Source organism: Hydra vulgaris, chromosome 15 (genome assembly GCF_038396675.1).
Source record: "Hydra vulgaris chromosome 15, alternate assembly HydraT2T_AEP".
NCBI classification, from domain to species: Eukaryota; Metazoa; Cnidaria; class Hydrozoa; order Anthoathecata; family Hydridae; genus Hydra; species Hydra vulgaris.
The window spans coordinates 30,189,119-30,210,000 of NC_088934.1; the positions used below are offsets into that span (position 1 = coordinate 30,189,119).

A 20,882-nucleotide genomic window follows, 5' to 3' on the forward strand; every position below is an offset into this window, starting at 1 on the left:
ACCATTGTCAAAATGCTCTGGGTTAAGTAGTTTTTAAAAATCCGGTTTCTATTTTGTTCTTTTTTAATTTTTACTAACTTACTTTTCTATAGTTTTCTGCTAATTTGGAATCACGTAAATTTTTAAGTATGTTTAATCATAGTCCCTATCGGTAATAACTATTTTTAATTATTTTAATATGGTTTTTTTTACAATAGGCTATCTTCCAAAAGGCTTACAATAGGCTTCTTTACAATAGCCTCGGTCCTATAGATGGCGGCTGCTATAACTGATTTTGAAAAGTGCCTTCAATATTATTCAATTGTTTTTAATTGTCTTCAATTTTTTTTAAAGAAAATTTTGTTTTATGAAGGGTTTTTAATATATACATATGTATATATATATATATATATATATATATATATATTTTTGTTACATTTAATTAAATATCATGTAAATAAATTTGTTTGAAAAAAAAAAGGAAACACAAGTTTAAATATACTTTTTACAACTGTTTTATATGGCTTAAATATCTGTTTTATAATCTTTTCAGCTCATGCTGGGTGAATAAAAAAATCAACTCTTTTTACTCAGCGCTTTTAGACTAATTGCTCACCTTTATGTGAATACATTTATCATCTTTGTTCAAATTTGTATTCTCGTAAAGCGTAACAATTACTTCAAAAATGTTTTAAAGTAATCGCGTTCTTAAATAAAAGAATTTCTTTTTATACAAGTTGACAAGTTATATTAATAAGTCATATTAACATACAAGTTAAGGCATAATTTTTGTGAATATTTATTTTTTAAGCTTCACTCATCACTCTTAGAAAAATAAAGAATAGTTTAAAAAGAATTAGAAACTACTCAGTTTAAAGTAAAATTAAGAGAAAGAAAAGGGAAAATTTATTCCGGATATTTTACCTAAACAATTTTCAACAATTTTAAAAGTAAGACTCGGATAATCTATGCACATAATTCAAGTCATATTTTAACATAACGACTTTGTTGTTATTTGCGCATATAATGTTCGAACGTTCGAATTTAACTTAACCGTAATCTGTATCTTTAATGAAGGCTAACTGTATCTTTAATGAAGCTTACAATTTAGTTAAACTAGGAAGCCAAGAAAAATAAATGTAAGCAGAACTAGAAAAACATTATCAAATTTATAATTCGTTTAAACCAAATAAAAATTGAATTATTATAATAATTTATTTACTAATACTTTTTTTTTACTTTTTTTAATTATTAAATAAGACTTGGATGGATGCATGTAATTCAAGTCATATTTTAACAAAACGATTTTGTTGTGAATTGCGCATTTAATGTTTGAACGTTGCAGAATAAATGGTTAACTGTATCTTTAATAAAGCTAACAGTTTTATTTAACTAAGAAGCCAAGAAAAAATAAAGTAAGCACAACTGAAAAGGTATTAATACATTTATATTTCATTAGAGAAAACAAATAAAAATTAAATTGTTATTAATTATTTATTTACTAAAAACCCGTATTACGGGTTGCCTACTGCTAGGATGTACTAGTTCTGTAAATTTTTTCTTGAATAATGTTATATATAGTTTAGTGAAATATACTTTGTAAAATATATTGAGTAAGAGTGTGTATATTTATATGTATATATGTATGTGTGTATGCACCTGTGTGTACCCAGGGGCGCCCAGAGCATTTTTTGGTCTTTGAGATAGCTAACTTCCAGACATGGAGCAAACTCCAAACATTTATCTGTTTATAATTATCTCAAATAAGGATGCTTTGCAGAAAACTGCGAAGAATGGAGCTTGGGAACAAGAAAGCCCTAAAAATTTAGCCCCACCTGTCCTAAACGTGAGAACAACAAGTTGATGAAATGTTATTTGTATTTTTTTCAACAAGACTTATATTCATCGATAAATTTTAAATTTCATAGTATTGTCTCTTAGAGTTCAAAAATTATGACAATACAAAATTTTCAACCACCTCAAATTATGGGGGGTTTAAACTTTATATGGTCATAATTTTTGAACGCTAAAATATTTTACTATGAAATTTAAAATTTATTTATGAATAGAACTCTAGTTGAAAATAATACAAATAATATTTCATCAACTTGTTGCTCTCACATTTTGGACAGGTAGAGCTAAATTTTTGGGGCTTTTTTGTTCCCAAGCTTCAATCATTGCAATTTTTTGCAAAGCATCCTTATTTGACATAAGTATAAACACATAAATGTTTGGAGTTTGCTCCATGTCTGGAAGTTTGCTATATCAAAGCCAAAAAATGCTTTGGGCACCCCTGTGTGTACGCCTACGTGTATATATATATATATATATATATATATATATATATATATATATATATATATATATATATATATATATATATATATATATATATATACATATATATATATATATATATATATATATATATATATATATATATATATATATATATATATATATATATATATATATATGTAAATTATGTTAGTGTATTTTACAAATAGAGTGCTCAATGTTCTTAAAGAACAGAGCAATAATTAATTAGTAAAAAACACTTATCTAACTTTTATCTTCGACTCGGAGTTTCACCATCGCTATATATATATATATATATATATTTATATGAATATATGTGTGTGTGTGTGTGTGTGGGTGTGTGTGTGTGTATGTATGTCTATGTGTATATGTATGTTTGTATGTATGTATGTGTGTGTATTTATGTATATATGAGTGTGTGTGTGTATTTATGTATGTATTTATGTACGTATGTGTGTATATATGTAACATATATCTATGCGTTTTATTTGCATATATGTCGATGTATTTACTTGTGTTCATAAAAATGTTCTATATGCTCATATGATGTTATGTATGTACATACACGTAAGTGACTAGTATGACCTTCAAAACTAACCTACTTGTCTAAACCTGCTGAAATTGTTCAAAGTTGCTGCACGTGGGTCAAAGAAGAACTTTTACAAATCACCAAGTGAAAAATATTCACCATATGACAATAAAAGTCTTGTAACTAAAAATTCGACACGACAGTCGTGATATACTAAACAAAATTTGACAAAGACAATCATGATATACTTAAAAAAAAAAGAAAGAAAAAAAAGATAGGCTCAATCTTTTTAATAATGTATTTGCAGAGGTGTTTACAATGGTTGAAGAAAATAATAACTTTGAAGAAAAATGAAAATTCGTCAAGAAAATTGTGCTATTCTGAAAAGAAGATGCAGAAAAAAATTAAATAAAAATCTAAAGAATAATGATCCTAGTAAAGCCTACCATATTTCAAGTTAATTTAAGGAAAACTTCAAATACAATATATTTATTACCAATAAATTATACGATAGTCGCATTGTATGAGTTTACATTAACTTTTATTGAGCATCTTAATTAGGTCTTGGTATACCAACACAATTCATAACTTATCCATAAATCCTAAAACAGGGTAGGCTATGATTTAATGTAGGAGCTATTTTGTCATCGAACAAAGCAAAAGATAGACAGGCATTACAATTTCGAATGTGCTTGAAGAAATTTTGGTTTAAAATACAATCAACATTGTTGCCTGTCATTAAATTAAGCATTAGTAGTGGATAAGGTGAAAGTGGAGTTAACACAACTTTTCTTGAATGGCAGCACAAAAAATGTGTTTCGTTTGAAAAGTTTTTAGCACCACGATATCGATAAATACGGTTCATTTCTCCAAGGTAATTACTCTCTATAAAAATATTATTTCTTGCAATGCAATGCATTCCACGCCTAAGTAATTCTCGTCGAGCCTTATTTCTTTCGTTTTGGCAATGATTGATTTCTTCTCGTCTAGCCTTATTTCTTTCATTTCGGAGAAAATTGGTTTCTTCTCGTCTCGCCTCATTTCTTTTATTTTGGCGACAATTGCTTGTTTTCCGTCTAGCCTCATTTCGTTCATTACAATAATTTCTTCTATTTCCAGCTGTTAAGTTACTTTACGTTATAACCAGTTATGTTAAGTTTGATAAAACTTTGCTTTATTTTTTCCTATACTAACCTAAATAAACGAACATAATAAAGCGCATATCTAGCTCCAATTAATTAAAAATTATCTATATTGAAAACTTTTGAACAAAAGTCAAAACTAAACCTGTTCAAAACAACAAATTAATGTATTTTTTAAAAGAAATTAAAAATCAAAAGTCAAATAATAAAAATAAAAATAAAAACAGACAAAAATAAAACAAAAAAGAAAATAGCTTTTTTTAAAAAGAAAATACAATTTAAATTAAAAGAAATTTATTGATAAAAATTTACAATATTGGCACAATTGCCGCGCCTCCCAACACCACTCCTCTTACCAGTGGCTCCATATAGGGTATTATTGTTCCATATAAAAGGTGGATCATCTACCCCATACTGGTACCACAGAAAAAAGCCCTTTGTGAAAAAAGACCTGGATGCTGGGATCAATATCTAACAAAGTTTTCACACGATGCTCAACAAAAAAAAAAAAATTAATTACACATACGGCATACAACAACCTGTAATGCTTAAATTAGCATAAAATTAACATAAGTTAAGTGCATAATTACGCAAAACACATAACCTATTTCCACTGCTGAAGGTAATGTTGTAGAGGCAAAAAAAATAAAAAATTAATAACATAATGTTAAAACTAATATAAACGTACCCTCAACAAACTGCAGAAAAAAATTAATAAATGTAATGTTTAAATTTGAATATACACAATACGCATAAAACTCCATAAGTATGCATAACACATTACCTGTTGGTACTACTAAAGTCGTTGCTGTGAAGGCAAAAAAAATAATTAAATAAATAATTCAATGTAATGTGTAATATATATTTAACTATCAAGAAACTGCATAGAAACGTCAATAAACTTAATGCTTAAATTTAAAGATGCATAATACCAATAGTACTGCATAAGTAGTCAAAATACATTACTTGTTCAGGGGCAATTCTAGGAAAAAAGTTTTGACTGTGCAACCCCCGTGTTCCAAAAAAATTTAGCGGATAATCGGCATATTTTTGCGAAAAAAGCATTATTTGCCGTAAAAAAAAAAGTTCTCAATTTTTAATTTGGGCGGCGCCCAAATACGGTTGATCCTGTCGAAAACAATCTCGAATAGCGCCTGTTGTTGCCTCTGTTAAAGACGTTGCAGAGAGGCTAATATATCAATAACATGTTTAAATTAACATTAATTTAAGTATCAAGAAACTGCATAGAAACATTAAGAAATGTAACATTTAATTTGAATATACATAACACCCATAAAACTGCGTAAGTAAAAAAACACATTACCTGTTGGCACTGTCTAAGACGTTGCTGTACAGGCAACTACCAAAAAAAATTAAAAAAAAATATGACATAATGTTTAAATTAACATTTATTTAACCATCACGAAACTGGATAGAAACATCAAAAATGTAATGTTTAAATTTGAATATACATAACACATAGAAGTACATAAGTATGCAAAACACATTTCCTGTTTTCACTGCTGAAAATGTTGGTGTTAAGGCAAAAAAAAAAAAAAACATGACATTTAAATTAATTTATATTTGACCATCAAGAAACATCCAGAGCTGTAATATTTAAGTTTGAACATACATAACTGCCATAAAACTGTATAAGTATGCAATACAGATTACCTGTTGCGAATGCTGAAGACGTTGCTGCAGAGGCAAAATAATAAATAAATAAAAGATAAATAAATTAACATATATTTAACTATAAAGAAGTTGCATAGAAACATCAATAAATGTAATGTTAAAGTCTGAATATAACTAACACCCATCAAACTGCATAAATATTCAAAGCACAATACATGTTGCTACTGCTAAAGGAGTTGCTGTGGAGGCAAAAAAAAAGTTTTTTTAAATAAATAAGATAATTAAAATTTAAATTATATGAATTTTTATCTATCATAAAGCTGCATAGATACATTAATAAACGTAATGTTTAAGTTTGATTATAAATAATACTTATAAACAGGGGCGCCGAGAGCCTTCAAGCTGCCCGGGACAAAACCTTTTTTGGAACCCTTATAGATTTTGCTTCATATATATACTAAGCATAGAAGCAAAAAAATACATTATGCCTTTATAGCTACTTTAACTTTATTTTGTTTTTTGCTGACTAACCACAGCATAAACAATTCCTAATTGAAATAAAATTTTCGAGCATGTTTCGACGCAAATTATAAATTACTTCATCATATGACAATGGTTTTGCGAGATCATTTTCAATTGACAACATCATAAGATTTGAAAGTCGTTCTTGTCCCATGGTGGCTCTGAAATGGTTTTTTACAATCTTAAGTTTAAGAAGGACCTTCAGACTAAAGCCAGATAAATGAAAACTGAGAAGAAACCTTTTCACCTCATTAAACCTTGATTGAATTTGTAGAATTATGTGGTCCAATGCCAGGTTAAAAATATTTACTTCAAAATTCTTTTGTGTATTGTCGAGGTAGTAGGCTGTATTTGATGGTTCCTCGTGGAATTTTTTCATTCTTCTTGTGCGTTTCACTTTAAATTCTGTATGAAAGCCTAGGTCTGCAGCCGCTAGCTTCAAATGATTTAAAATATTTCCCCAACGATTTCGCTTAATTTAGCATATCCGCAGTTAGGTCAAGTTGATGAACGGTTCTATCCAAAGCAGCAATGATTTCTCGTGGTTTTTTCACTAAAGGTTTTACAGCTGCAATGTAAGCTGACCATCTAGTATCTGAGAGCTTGTAAAGTGATAAAGCAGTTTCTTCAGGAAGAATTTTCCATCTTGCTGGGCTGCAATTAAAGAACACCTAAAGGGCTTGGATATTGCCAAAAAATGTTTTGATCTCAGCGCAAGACTCAGCAGCATGAACTCCAGCTAAATTTAAACTATGCGCACCGCATGGAATGTATAAAGCAAACAGATTTTTTTCCAGTATATGATCTTGGGCTCCATTATAGATTTCAGCTATATTAGAACAATTGTCGTATCGTTGGCCTCTCAATTTTTGTAAATTGAGATTCACTTTCGCTAAAACATTGCAAATTAAATAAGCAATATCTGCACCTTTCTTTTGCTCTATATCTTCAACGAAGAGAAATTGTTCTTTAATTTCCCAAATCATCTTACCCGAGTTAAATCGCACAAATCGAAGAATAAACGTGATTTGTTCGGTGTGAGATACATCTAGTGTCCCATCGGTAACTATCATAAAAAATACGGCATCTTTTACTTCTTTCACAATTGCTTCTTGAACTAATGGAGCGTATTCACTGATGAATTCGTTTTGTGATTGCCAGGAGAGATAGTGAGCTTGCATTTTGGTTCCCTTATTTTAATGACGAGCAACTGTTTCAAAATGATTCTTTAATGTTTTGTTGTGACGAGAAATAAGTTCAAGCCAACTTAAAAAGTTCCCTTTCTCGTTCTTCTCCATCGACGAATATTGCCCTAGAACAATAATTTAACGTTAGTTAAATGTATATTATAGAAGTTCTGTAATAATAAAGAACTTATTCTTAATTATTTAGAGTTCTGACCTAAATTATTTACCTCTAAATGATAAGTTTCGAGATGCTAAAAATAAAGTTGCATCTAAAATACAACGAAGTATTTCACACCATCTGGCTACTTCCTTTCCTAGCGCCTTTTGGATCTCTGAGTCAATTCCGTGCTGATTGACAAGAGCTAAGCGCAAAGTCTTCCAATTGAGATAATGACTTTGATGAACTGGGTTGCTATGATAACTTTTGATACGATCACTCAATTTTCTCAAGTCATTTCTTATTCCTCCACTTCAGCAAAGAGGAAGAGATCGATCCCCATTGAATCCGGAATTTTCACATCCAAATAAAGAACACGGGAAACAAAGAAAAGAGTTAGACGATGGGCTCCATGTCAAATAATCTCTTTGACCTTTTTCTCCATTACGCAATGCAATGAAAAGAACTTCTTTTGGGAAGGCTCTCTTATTGGAAGCATCTCGTGGGAAATCATCTGGTAAAGTTGACGGACCTTTTTTGATCACTTCAACTATTTCTTTTTGCTCAAGAATCGATGGCCAGAGTACTGGGTCATTTTCAACGCCTGAATTTAAAGAAAAAAATTAAAACTTAATATTTAAATAATTATTTAACTATTTTGATTTATTGCTTGTGTAAAAACCTTTATTTTCTTCGGGTTTCAATTCATCATTAAAACTGTCGTCTGTTTCATTTTCCACTGAACCAAGAGAATGTAGATCAACGATATCCTCAAGGCAATCATCATTATCATAATACAATAATTCTATTGTTTGTTCTGATTTATTTAATTCGGAAGACTTAAAAAATGATTAATTATTATTCGAAAATAAAAAAATTAAATATATATATATATATATATATATATATATATATATATATATATATATATATATATATATATATATATATATATATATGTATATTTCTACTAACTCACCTTCAAATCAGTAGTTTGATTAGTAGCTTTGCAAAACCAACGGAATTCTTGGAGCGTTAGTTTATTTTTTTCACATTCTTTTGCCTTATTTGGAAGCCAATGCCCTATTTGGGCACCAGAAATTTTTTTACGATACATTATTAACAGTTACTTTAAATAACCGTACGCATCAATAAAATAATAGCATAGTCAACTACGCAAGCTCATCAAAAAATTATAAACTTAATCTTAAAAAGCTAATGTCATAAATCAATATTTCAATAGTTACATATAAATCTTAAACATGAATTACCATAAATAAGTTGATCGTAAAGAGTTGATAAATATTTACTATTACTTTCTATATTCTGAATATATATGCACAAGTATATTCTAACCTAAAAATTTTCTAAATTTTAAGGTTGGTATATACTTGTGCATATATATTAATGAATATACCTCTAAAAAAGCAAAACTTTCACAAATCAAAAACACAACTAGCAACAGTTAATCACAAAACAAACAAAAAACAATCAACAGAACAAAATATTTAGTTACGATTGTGTTGTAATAAAAGCTCTAAAAAGGTGGTAAAAAGTTTATCAATTTGAGTAAACTGCAATATTATATACAATTATATACACAAATTAAATATAATTTAATTTTGCTTACCAATTGAGACTTCTAGTTTTTCTAAATATAAAGAAAAACTATAAACATCAAGATAGAAACTAACTCGCAAATATAAAACTTTATGAAAACTAAAAAATATTCAATTATGTTTTCTCAAAACAAAAAAAAATGCCGACCGGGTCTTTCCAGTACTTCCGCTAAACAATAAAAAAAATAATATTTGAAAAATCAAAAAAATAATTAACAAATTGCCGATGGTGAGAAAAAAAAAAGATACATATATATATGTAAATATATATATATATATATATATATATATATATATATATATATATATATATATATATATATATATATATATATATATATATATATATATTTATATATATATTACCTCTTTTTTGAAAAATGTTTTGCCACTAGATAACAAAATGAGTTAGTTGTTGTGTTGTTTTTAATATTTTTTTACTTTTAAAATTATTTTAAATCAGTTACAGCATTTTCAATTTGAAAATCTTTAAGATAAATGCAAAGGTGGTAATATAAATTAACACAGTTTTTGTTAATACTCTAGAGTTTTTCAACTCTTTCACCAATAATTTAACTCTAATATCAATAAACCGTATTTTGACTTTTTACATTAGGTCCACATATTGAGAAAACAACACTGTCAAACAATTAGAAAATATCCATAAATGTTTACTTTTATATATATTCAAAAAAAAATTATATAAACATATATACTTAAATAAAATTTGCATTATTATATGGGCAATTCCACTTTAACTTACGTTACACGCGCAACAACTTACATCAAATATTTGCGTATTTAAACTGTAAATTAAATTCTAAGCTGGTTTTTATGAAAGCTGTCAGTCTAAAGAATAAAACAAGCTAAAATGTTTTGAGTCTGGCCAAAAGAGGGCGAATTTATTACCGAAAATGCCACTTAACTTACGTTTCGCAGAAAACAATGTAAAAAAATGTTGCAACTTTTAGGTCGAATATTTGCGAACCATTAATGGGGATCGTGTTAGAAATTTTTACAAGATGTTGAGAATTCAATACTAATTACAATAATAAAAAAAAAATTATCAGAGGTGACCGGCTAAGAAAGATATACCTTGTTTTCTTGACACTAGGTTTTTAACTTATGTTACATCATTTACGTTACCTTGCGATTATTTTCGTGGAATTTTTATATCTATTATTTCGTGATAGACTTTTTAGAGTTATGTAATAAAAGAATGGCAGTTGTATTAAAACTCATTCATTCAAAGTAATTAACAAAAGTAATTTTCAATACCTGATGACTCTCTACCACTGATCTCAAAATATAACTGGATAGCTGGTTCTATTGTTTTTTCCGAAAAAAGTTGAAGCTAAAATTGGCCTCCCAAGATGGCGGCGATTTTAGTTCCTAGCGGTGAAACCGATATACATTTTAAATGGCTATATCAAATTACAAAAAAAAAAATAATTAAATAAGCTTATAAATTTGTTAAAAATAAAAAAAAGCAAATTAATTTTATAAATTTTAGAGAAAAAAAGAAATTATTTTTTTGTATAATTGAATTTATTATTAAATGGCATTTACAAATTTAGTTAAGTCTTATGTATAAGTATTGGGAACTAAAAACTATGAGTCTTATAGTTTTTAGTTCCCAATGCTGTATGCTAGAAGTTTAATAACATAACAGTTTGATAAACGGCAATCATTTCTACCCTCTATATTCTCTACTACTATATTCTCTATTTTTTGTAGCAAGATGCCATTTTGTACAAATTCTACATGAATTGTTAACTGAGTGTTGTGAGTATACAAAAACTTAGGGGTTCCTTCTAGAATTGTATTATACTTGAATTCTATTATTGCATAAACCATTTGAATAAAATATTATTAAGTGTCACTTATACTGGTAAAAAAAAACAGGTCTGAATTATAGTTATTTATAACAACTTTTAAAACAAATAAAAAGTAAATAATAGTTTCTTATAGTTTGAAGGATAATCACTCAATACAATTGAAGAAACAAATGTATATTAAAATACATTTGTTTGAAAAAAATTTATTTATATCTTTATATAGAAATGTTCAAAACATTTCCTCCTCTTTGAAATATTTCCTTAACTTTATTTAAATATCCTGCTTACCTGCTGTTAAGTATTATGGTTATATATTACAGCTTGCTGACTTTTTTATATTAATGAACTGTAATAGCTGTTAAATAATTTTATAAATATGTTGTTGAGTTTATTCGCATAATAGATTGATTATATGACATTAAATTCAAGAAAATGATTTGCTAAAGAATATCATTAGTCTTAAAGAGATTACTGCTACACAAATGATCTTGTATAATCGAAAAACTGATTTCATTGGATATTTGGCAGCAATTAAATCTGCTCAAGGTATTTCTTGACTAGGTTGAAAAAGAAGGTTCACCATCAAACTATATATTATCATATAAACTCAGTCAAAACCATCTAGAACTCTTTTTTAGTGCTGTGAGATCTGCAGAAATGTTTAACAACAATATCAATTGCCAACAATTCACATATAAATAACTTTTTATGCAAAGTACCGTTTAATTTTCAAATGAAAACTGCAGCATCAGAGATAAAACTTATATATATGTTTTAGATGATTCTTTTGGTGATTTTAGTACTAAAATATCTTTTACTGAAATTGAATTAATAAGAAAATATGATTTGTTCGAGAGAGAACCAACAGTTAGTGATCACGATAATGCTGATATTCCAAACTGCAACAATCTATTTGAATGCAAAAAAACTTTGATCCCATATATTGCTGGGTACGTAGATAAAATGACTTCAAAAAAAAAATATCCTCATTAAATGTCAGAATGCACTAGTACTCCCTTTTCATTTAAAACAAAATAGCTTTTTAAAATTCAAAGACATAGGAGGTTTGATTAAACCAACCATAAGTGTTATATGCAAAGAAACAGAAAGGTGTTTCTGAGTTAATTGGTTGTTTTAATAGATTGCCTCTTTCCAAATGAAATTGGAATTCGAAATGCATTAGCAAGTGCTGCTTTGAGATCAGTCGATTTCTTGAAAATAATAATTGATCTAGCTCCTCATGTTTGACTCAACTATAAGTGATAACAATATATTTTCCTTGTTTTTTGGCTCATTTGACAGTTTGGCTGCCAAATTAACTAGAAAAATAAATATGTATATATATATATGTATATATATATATATATATATATATATATATATATATATATATATATATACATATATATATATATATGTATATATATAAATATATATATATATATATATATATATATATATATATATATATATATATATACATATATATATATATATATATATATATATATATATATATATATATATATATATATATATATATATATATACATATATATAATAATATGACACAAATAACTATAAAAAAAATTCTAGAAGGAACCCCTGAGTTGTGTGTACTCACAAAGCTCAGCTAATAGTTCATGCAGCATTTGTAAATTTGTGATATCTATTTGAAAAACTAATTTCATAATAGTTTATTTTAAAAAGACATTTAGCTGCCTACCATGCAGTTATGTTATTAACCTTCTAGCACACAGCATTGGGTAGTTAAGAACTAAAAGGTGCATAAATTGTATTATAAACAATATTAAACAAATAATTTACAGTAAAACTAAAATTAAAATAAAGTAGTTAAATGAAAAATAAACAAAATATGAATAAAATTATTTCAGTTTTTCAAACTTAAAATAATTATTCGAAAGTTGTTTGGAAATTGTTAACTTGTATAACTACTAGTTCCTTATTTGTTTTTTACTAATGTTAAATAAACTAATTCTTAATTAAAAAAACCTAAGAATTTTTATCTTATTTAATAACATTAATTTATCTTTAAAAAAAGCAAGATATTATTATAATATCTTGCTTTTTTAATAATAATAATTATACAAACTTATTGTTTAGAATATATCTTGTTAAACAATAGAGAAATTTACGTAAATATGTAATATTGCCTTTTTTTTTTAATTATTGTTATGTAAAACCAAAAATTATATTTAAGTCATGTAAATTTCATAATATTTATATATGTAAGTGACATATAAGTTCGTAACAAAAATTTCTTCATTTGTAATCAACCGAAACCGTCGCCATCTTGGGAGGCCAAAACTGGCTTCAAAAAATTTGCCGCATACGCTATCCAGTTATATTTTGAAATCAGTGCTCTCTACTGACAGATTTTTTTGTTGATATTAATGAAGTTTTTAAATTGTTAACTCTTATTTTCCGAAGCGCAAGAGCAACATAAAAAATTACATTTAGTATGACAACTTTATTAACTTTTATTGAGTTATTCAAATAAGAAAATGTTACAGTTATTCGAAAATTTTACTTACGCTTATAATTTTTATGTGCCGGCTTAATTTTTTAAAATGCTGCTAACTATTTACTCTCCCCTGCTGAATAAACGGTAGGGGGTGGGGGTCTTAATAAACGGGAGGGTCGGAAATTTTTCTAAAATCTAATAAACTTTAATAATAACGTTTAATAAAACGAGAGGGTCAAAGTTTTAAAAAGCTTAAAATATTTTTATTGGTTTGGTTGTTCATAATTTCATCTAATATTGAGAGAAATTTTTTCTCTAAGTAAAAAAATAAGAAAATATTTTATATTGCTTCAAAATTATTAAACGGCGGGGGGGGGGTCCTAATTAGCTCCAATGATTCGGAAAAAAGTTAAAAAATTAATAAACGTTCCCTCTTGTTTATTTGGCTGGCGAGAGTACATTCAAATCTTTTAAAAAGATTTTGACCCTCGAACAATTTTGAAAACACCAAAGTGGATAGAATCAAAATATTTAATTTCATTTAGTTTCAAGAACGTGAAAAAAGGTTTGTTTGCTGTTGGTTGTTTTGTGTTATTTTTTTAAGGGGGTGCTGAAATATCCGACATACTTTTAATGAGAGAGGGGTGCATGTATATCTGATCGTTTGTGACAGGAGGCAGGGGTTACAATTGACAAATATTGGGTGACATACTTTATGGACGCCCTCTTAATTCCATTTACAAATAATTTGATTTAGGAAAACAAAAATATCAAGTGAATAAGAATATAATTTTAAAAAAAATGATTACATCCTTTTATTTGTTTTAAATACTAAATACGTCACGGTGAAGTTTTTTCCGCTATGATCTGGTTCTTACCGACATAAAAGTAGTGGGATTTAGAGATATCTTTCACTTTTTTGGCTTGCTGGATAATTTGAAATAGTTTGAGTGCACAATTGCGCGCTGACTTTTCTTCCTCTGACAAATATAGAACTTTGACATTTATGTCTTGAATAGCATTCACAAAATCATTAGCTGATTGGATTTCAATTTTTCCAGACTTTACTCTGTTGGTTGCCAAACGCTTTACAGTAGCCCTAACGCCATCGACAACTCCATGACCGTACATTGCTGCAAAAAGATGCCAAAATATTATTCTGTTAAATTTCTTTTCAAAGTGCATTATTGCGCTCATCACGACTTTATTTTTAAACTGCGATGTAGCATTATCGCTAAAAATGTGAATTTCTTGCGTATTAAATTAAATAAACTCCAATAACTTATCAAAATTTGAAATTACGGAGGTCTTTGTGTGATCCAGAGAGTCAGATGCAATGGAGAAAGTTTTAAGATTTTTTTGCCATATAGCTGCAGTTAAAAGAGAAATTTGATTTTGGCCATAGTGTGCTGCTTGAGGCTCATTCTGACTAAAACACTCAAAATTTTCTGCATAGTCAACCTGAATAGTAGCAACATTCGATGATGGATTCATGGATTTAGTAATGCTTAGTTTAAAATATTTAAATTGGTTACCCTTGATATTGGCATGAGTTGTGACATTTTCTCTCATACTCATAATGTGAGCAACCAATTCTTTACCACTTCCAAACCTTTTAACTTTTTCGATTACAGCGTAACGCTTTTCATTTGGTTTCTGCCATTGGTACCAACTTCTTTCAAAGTTAAGGGGTTCAATAGTGGCCAGGAATTGCTGGAAAAACTTTAGATCTTTGCATTTGTTGCATCTGTTGTAGAAACAATCATTTAATGAGTCCTTACTAACAAAATTTTGAGACATATCTTTCCCAATTTTAATGTTAGACAACAGTAAACGATCAACTTTCACCAAGGAATCCAAAGCAAATCATATATTTTCGTGGTAAGTACAAACGCATACATTTTGAGGCAAATTTGCGATAAATCGAACGTTTACTGGTCGTAGTTCAGAAAACCTGCTTAATCCAATCTTGATATCTAAGTTATCATGTTTAAAAAGCTGGTACGCTTTTTTTCATGGTTAAAAGAAGGTGACGAACTTGGATCTTATTCTTCTTTCCATTTTCAATTACTGATACAAATTCCCTAACATTTGGAGACAGTCGACTAATGTCATCTTCGCAGTAGAACCTTTTACTTTTATTTCTACTTCAGTTAAAGCTGGATTATTCACGCTATTTAATGGAAGAGTAGTTTCTTTGTTGAATGATCCATTCAGCAATGTGGCTAGGACTTCGTAACGTTGTGCGGGATCTTTGGGGAATGACTTTTGGACTTTCTTGAGCAATTTCCCTTTTTGTTTGAACATTCATAATGGTAGAAAAATTAACTGTTTTTGCAGAATCCTTCTTTTTGATTCGATACTTTCGGATTCTTTCCTTTATTTTTTCTCTTTCTTTCATTTTTTTTTTCCGGATCTTGTTTTATTCGTTGACGATGAGGTTTTTGGTGATCAGCATTCATATATTTTTCCGTTCGGAATCACGCTGGCGATATGCAGCTTGATAGGTTTTAACTCTCTGTTTAGAACTTTTAGCCATTTTAAAATGTAAAGCAAATTTTGCTAAGTTTCGCTTGAATAACTTTTAATTAATCAAAACTTATAGACGTATAAAGAATAAAAAAAAAACCTTTAGGGAATTGCGATGTAAAATAGTTTTCGTCTTTATAAACAACTGTAACTTTAAAAATTTTTTGTATTTTTCATTGGGGGTTGCGATGTAAAACGTTTTTTTTATATTAAAAAACTTTACGAAAAAAGCGCTAAAACTTTTGTAAATAAATGTAGTTTTAACTTACGTTACACAAATTCAAAACTAATATGTGCCTTAACTAAGCATCGTTATTTAAAAACCTTAATGTATAAATATAAGATTCGATATTCTTTCACATATAATATTACAAAATTTAAGTTTTCAAATTAAATTTTAGAAAAAACAAAACTTGATCTAGACGATGTTTCGTCTGACTTTTTTTTTCCCGAGAACTTTGGGAAGTCAGACGAGAAAACTTTGGTTTTTGCGCTAATGCAATTTATCTTCTACCGGAACAAATATGTTCCTGCGGCTTTGCTTTGATCTTTATGAAATATCGTAATGTTTCGGGGTGTTTTATTTTAAAAGGGCGCTAAAATTTATTTTATTAAGGTAAAATTTATTTTATTAAGACAAGCAAAAAGGATAATTTAGAGTATGTATTTAAATAGTTTGTGAGTTATTTTGTATTAAATCTTTGAAGGATTAGCAAAAATAATCTTTAATAGCTCTTAGCAATTGCGTAAATTGTTTCGTTTGCCAACCAACAGGCAGTGAAAAATCAATTGTGTTTCAATGTCTACCCTCTTTTACCTTCACTTTAAACTTGTTAAGAGAAAGACAAGCACCTGGTAGTATTCGATATGAATATGTATTAAGATGTGCAATAATAAAGTTTTAGTTGTTTCTCCGCTTTTGAGTTGAATGAAAGATCAAGAAAACATTCTTTACAAATAGTAATGATACTAATCTCAAATAAACACCTATTAAATTTAATTATAAAAAATACCAATAATAAAAAGAAAAGTCAGATTAAAGGTGATAATTGTAAGAAAAGGAAGAAATAATAGTAACTGTAAAAGTTATATAACGATGTTAACCACAAAAATAAAACCAACAACAATAATATAAATAATAACTATAAATAAAAATAATTTCAGTAATAATAACAGGTTAATAATAATATTAGTAATAATATAAAAATAATATTAGTAATAACTGATATTATAATAGTATAAAGTAAATACAATTTAAATTGATATTAATAATAATAAAGTATAAATGGTAGTAGTAATTATTAGGAATATATTTATATAATGATATAAAACAATAATAATAAGGAACAACACTAGTATTTATCAAAATTTAACAATAATAATAGTAATAATAATAAAAAAAGTCATTGTTACAAAAAATGTATAACATATATAAATATATATATGTATACGCACACATGAACACATACATACATATATAAATATATACACATACACACGTATACATAAACACATACACATATACACACATACACTTACACATTTATATATATATATATATATATATATATATATATATATATATATATATATATATATATATATATATTATATATATATACATATATATATACATATATATATAGACATATATATATATATATCTATATATATATATATATATATATATATATATATATATATATATATATATATATATATATATATATATATAGATATATACATATATATATATATATATATATATATATATATATATATATATATATATATACATACACACACACACACACACATATATATATATATATATATATATATATATATATATATATATATATATATATATGTATATATATATATATATATATATATATATATATATATATATATATATATATATATATATATATATATATATAGGTATGTGTGCATACACACAAACATATACACACATAAATTCATACACATACATGCATACACACACATATATATATATATATATATATATATATATATATATATATATATATATATATATATATACACACACATACACACTAAAAGAACACACACACACACATATATATATATACTTATATATACATACACACATACATACACACACATATACATATATACATATACATATATACATACATACATACATACATACATACATACATACATACATACATACATACATACATACATACATACATACATACATACATATACACACACATATACATATACACAGACACATACACATATACATATAAACACACATATACATACAACATACATACCCATATACACATACATAAATATATACACATACACACATATATACATACATACATATACACACATACACACACTCTTATACATATATGCAAATAGACACCTACATACATATGTAGACACACATATACATGCGCATATACATACATGCACATATAGAATAATGTTATAATAATATTTATATCACATATAACAATACAAAAGCAATAATAATAATGACCGACAATAATTCCAATATTTTACAAACAGTATCTCTCCAAAAAAAAACATGAAGACAGGTTTTAAATTGTATAATAGAGTTTAGTGGTTTAAGATGAAGAGGTAATTTATTCCAAGATTTTACGCATTGATTTGTGATTGATTTATGACCGTACTTAATCGAAGAATAATTTGGGATAGATAATTTAAGGTTACATATAAACACTTAGTAAAAAGGGAATCAAATTAGCTTCTATAAAGCATAATCAACAAAGAAAAAATATTGAAGATGATCAAACAGAGGTAATAATTATCATTATTATACATTATTTTAGTTACCAAATAAAGTTTTTCATTTCTCTAGAGAAGGTCTAGTTTTTGCTTGGTAATTACCATGAGAAAAGTTTTTTTCTGAATTATTGTTCATAAATTTTGAAATTTTGATTTCATTTTTCTGTAGAAAACATGTAAAATATTTTTTAGTGAATGCAAATAATTAATCATTTATTGAGAAATTTTTAATGCTAAATGCATTTAGATTGAAATTGCATTGAAGATTAGAAAGGCATTATTATATTTCATTAATTCTAAATATGTTAAGCATTTATTATGAAATATTATATTATTCTGATATTGAATTTAGACATGCCTCAAGTAATTTTTGTTTTTGAATTGTGGAGTGTTGTTTATTGTTTAAAAGTATACTGTCTTTTTTTAGATAAATTACAATGAAGCAAATGTAATATTTTGTTCACCTGAAGCCAATCTAACAACTTACAGATCAATTGTCAATGACTCTGCCTTTAATCAGAAATTTGTCGCAGTTGCAATTGATGAAAGTCATTGTGCGAAAAAGTGGTAAGTGATTTTGTTATATAGATAAATTTTCTACGTAAAGTAAACATTGATATTTACAACTTTAATGTCAGACCTACTTGTAATACATTAAATTAAATTAAAATTAAAAAAATTTTACTCATTGAAAGAAAAGATAAATGCATTACCTATAGCATTATATAAGTAAAATCTTGTGATTTACATGATTTTATTTATACCTTATTTATCTGTGATTGTTATAGGGGATGTTCAAGTACACAATCAGATGCATTTCGGTCTCATTATAATAGACTCTCGAATTGCTATCACTTGTCCCTAAAAGAATACCAGTATTGGCATCGACAGCAACTGCAGCTAAACGTACTGCTGACTTTATTATTGATAATCTTTGTATTCATAATTTGGTTATTATATCATCTACACCAGGAAGAAGAAATATTAAATACAGCCTAATACATATTGACTCTAGAGATTCAGAGAAATTCTTCTACCCAGTTGTTCAACATATTCTTTTGAATACTTATAAAAGAACTTTAGTCTTTTCTACAACTATGAACATATAAGCTAAAAGAACTTTATTCTTTTCTACAACTATGACTAATGTGAGATTAATTTATTGATATTTTCACAAAGAACAAGGAGAAAAATATAAAAGCTATCTTGATAGACCATAAGGTCAATTATATTCCAAAACAGATGATGATTTTAATGATGAAAAATTTAATATTATAAAGATCAAGCTTCACTTTGTTTGTTCAAAAATATTCTTTGATCAAACTTCATTTGTTTGTTCAAAAATATTCTACAATCCATTTCTTCTGCTTTTGGTAAAGATATCAATACTCTTTGTGAATTTTCTTTAAGAATTTCACAACCTTTTGATATGGCATTTATATTTTTTTGTATTTTTGCTAATATTCTTTTTACATTTGTATAGCATGTTTTACAAATAACGGGTGGTTACTAAAAATCCGGACTATCTTTAACTGAATTTTAAATGCCACAAACTAAATTATTTTTTTTCATGTTTATATCCATTTTAAAGCTTATTTAATTCTCTATAAGTTAATTTACTTGTTTTTAGATAATTAATAATAGTTAAGAAAATAATGATGGCCAAGCAAGAAGAGGTAAGAAAACGGATTTAAGAGTTCTATTTGAAAAATAAACTGCAAGGTAAAAAGTTCACAGTAGCTCACTTCAATGCTGAAAAAATTCCACGAAGCACTATCTATGATATAATCAAACGTGTTGAGAATAATTCTGGGTACAAAAGAGTGCAAGGAAGTGGTCGTGTGGCCAAAATCATGACCCCAAAGGGTATTAAGCGCCTGAAAACCATATGTGATCACAGTGACCGTGTTTCGATGAGGCAAGCTGGTCGAAAATATGGATGCAGTCATTCACATATCATTAAAACTCTTGCCAAGTACACTGACATCAAAAGTTATAAAAAACAGGGTATACCTCATCGACTAGAGAACCAGAATGAGCGAATCAAAACCGGCATTGATCGTGTTTATCGTGATTTTAAAGGAAAATCGGTCATCCTTGACGACGAGTCTTACTTTACTCTGTCAC

General features: G+C 27.1%; 1 long non-coding RNA gene across 2 annotated transcripts in view; it reads left to right on the forward strand.

The window, feature by feature from the left end:
• The first annotated feature begins 1,039 nt into the window (after positions 1-1,039).
• Positions 1,040-20,882, forward strand: part of LOC136091519 (uncharacterized) — a 20,702-nt gene continuing 859 nt past the window's right edge. The window contains exons 1-4 of one of the 2 annotated variants that reach the window (XR_010644043.1): positions 1,040-1,118; positions 1,240-1,412; positions 19,183-19,322; positions 19,544-20,882. The exon at positions 19,544-20,882 is cut by the window's right edge and continues 859 nt beyond it. This is a non-coding gene — a long non-coding RNA (uncharacterized LOC136091519). Of the gene's footprint in view, positions 1,119-1,239; positions 1,413-18,592; positions 18,768-19,182; positions 19,323-19,543 lie in introns of those variants that run through there. The other variant, XR_010644044.1, reaches the window with a different exon arrangement.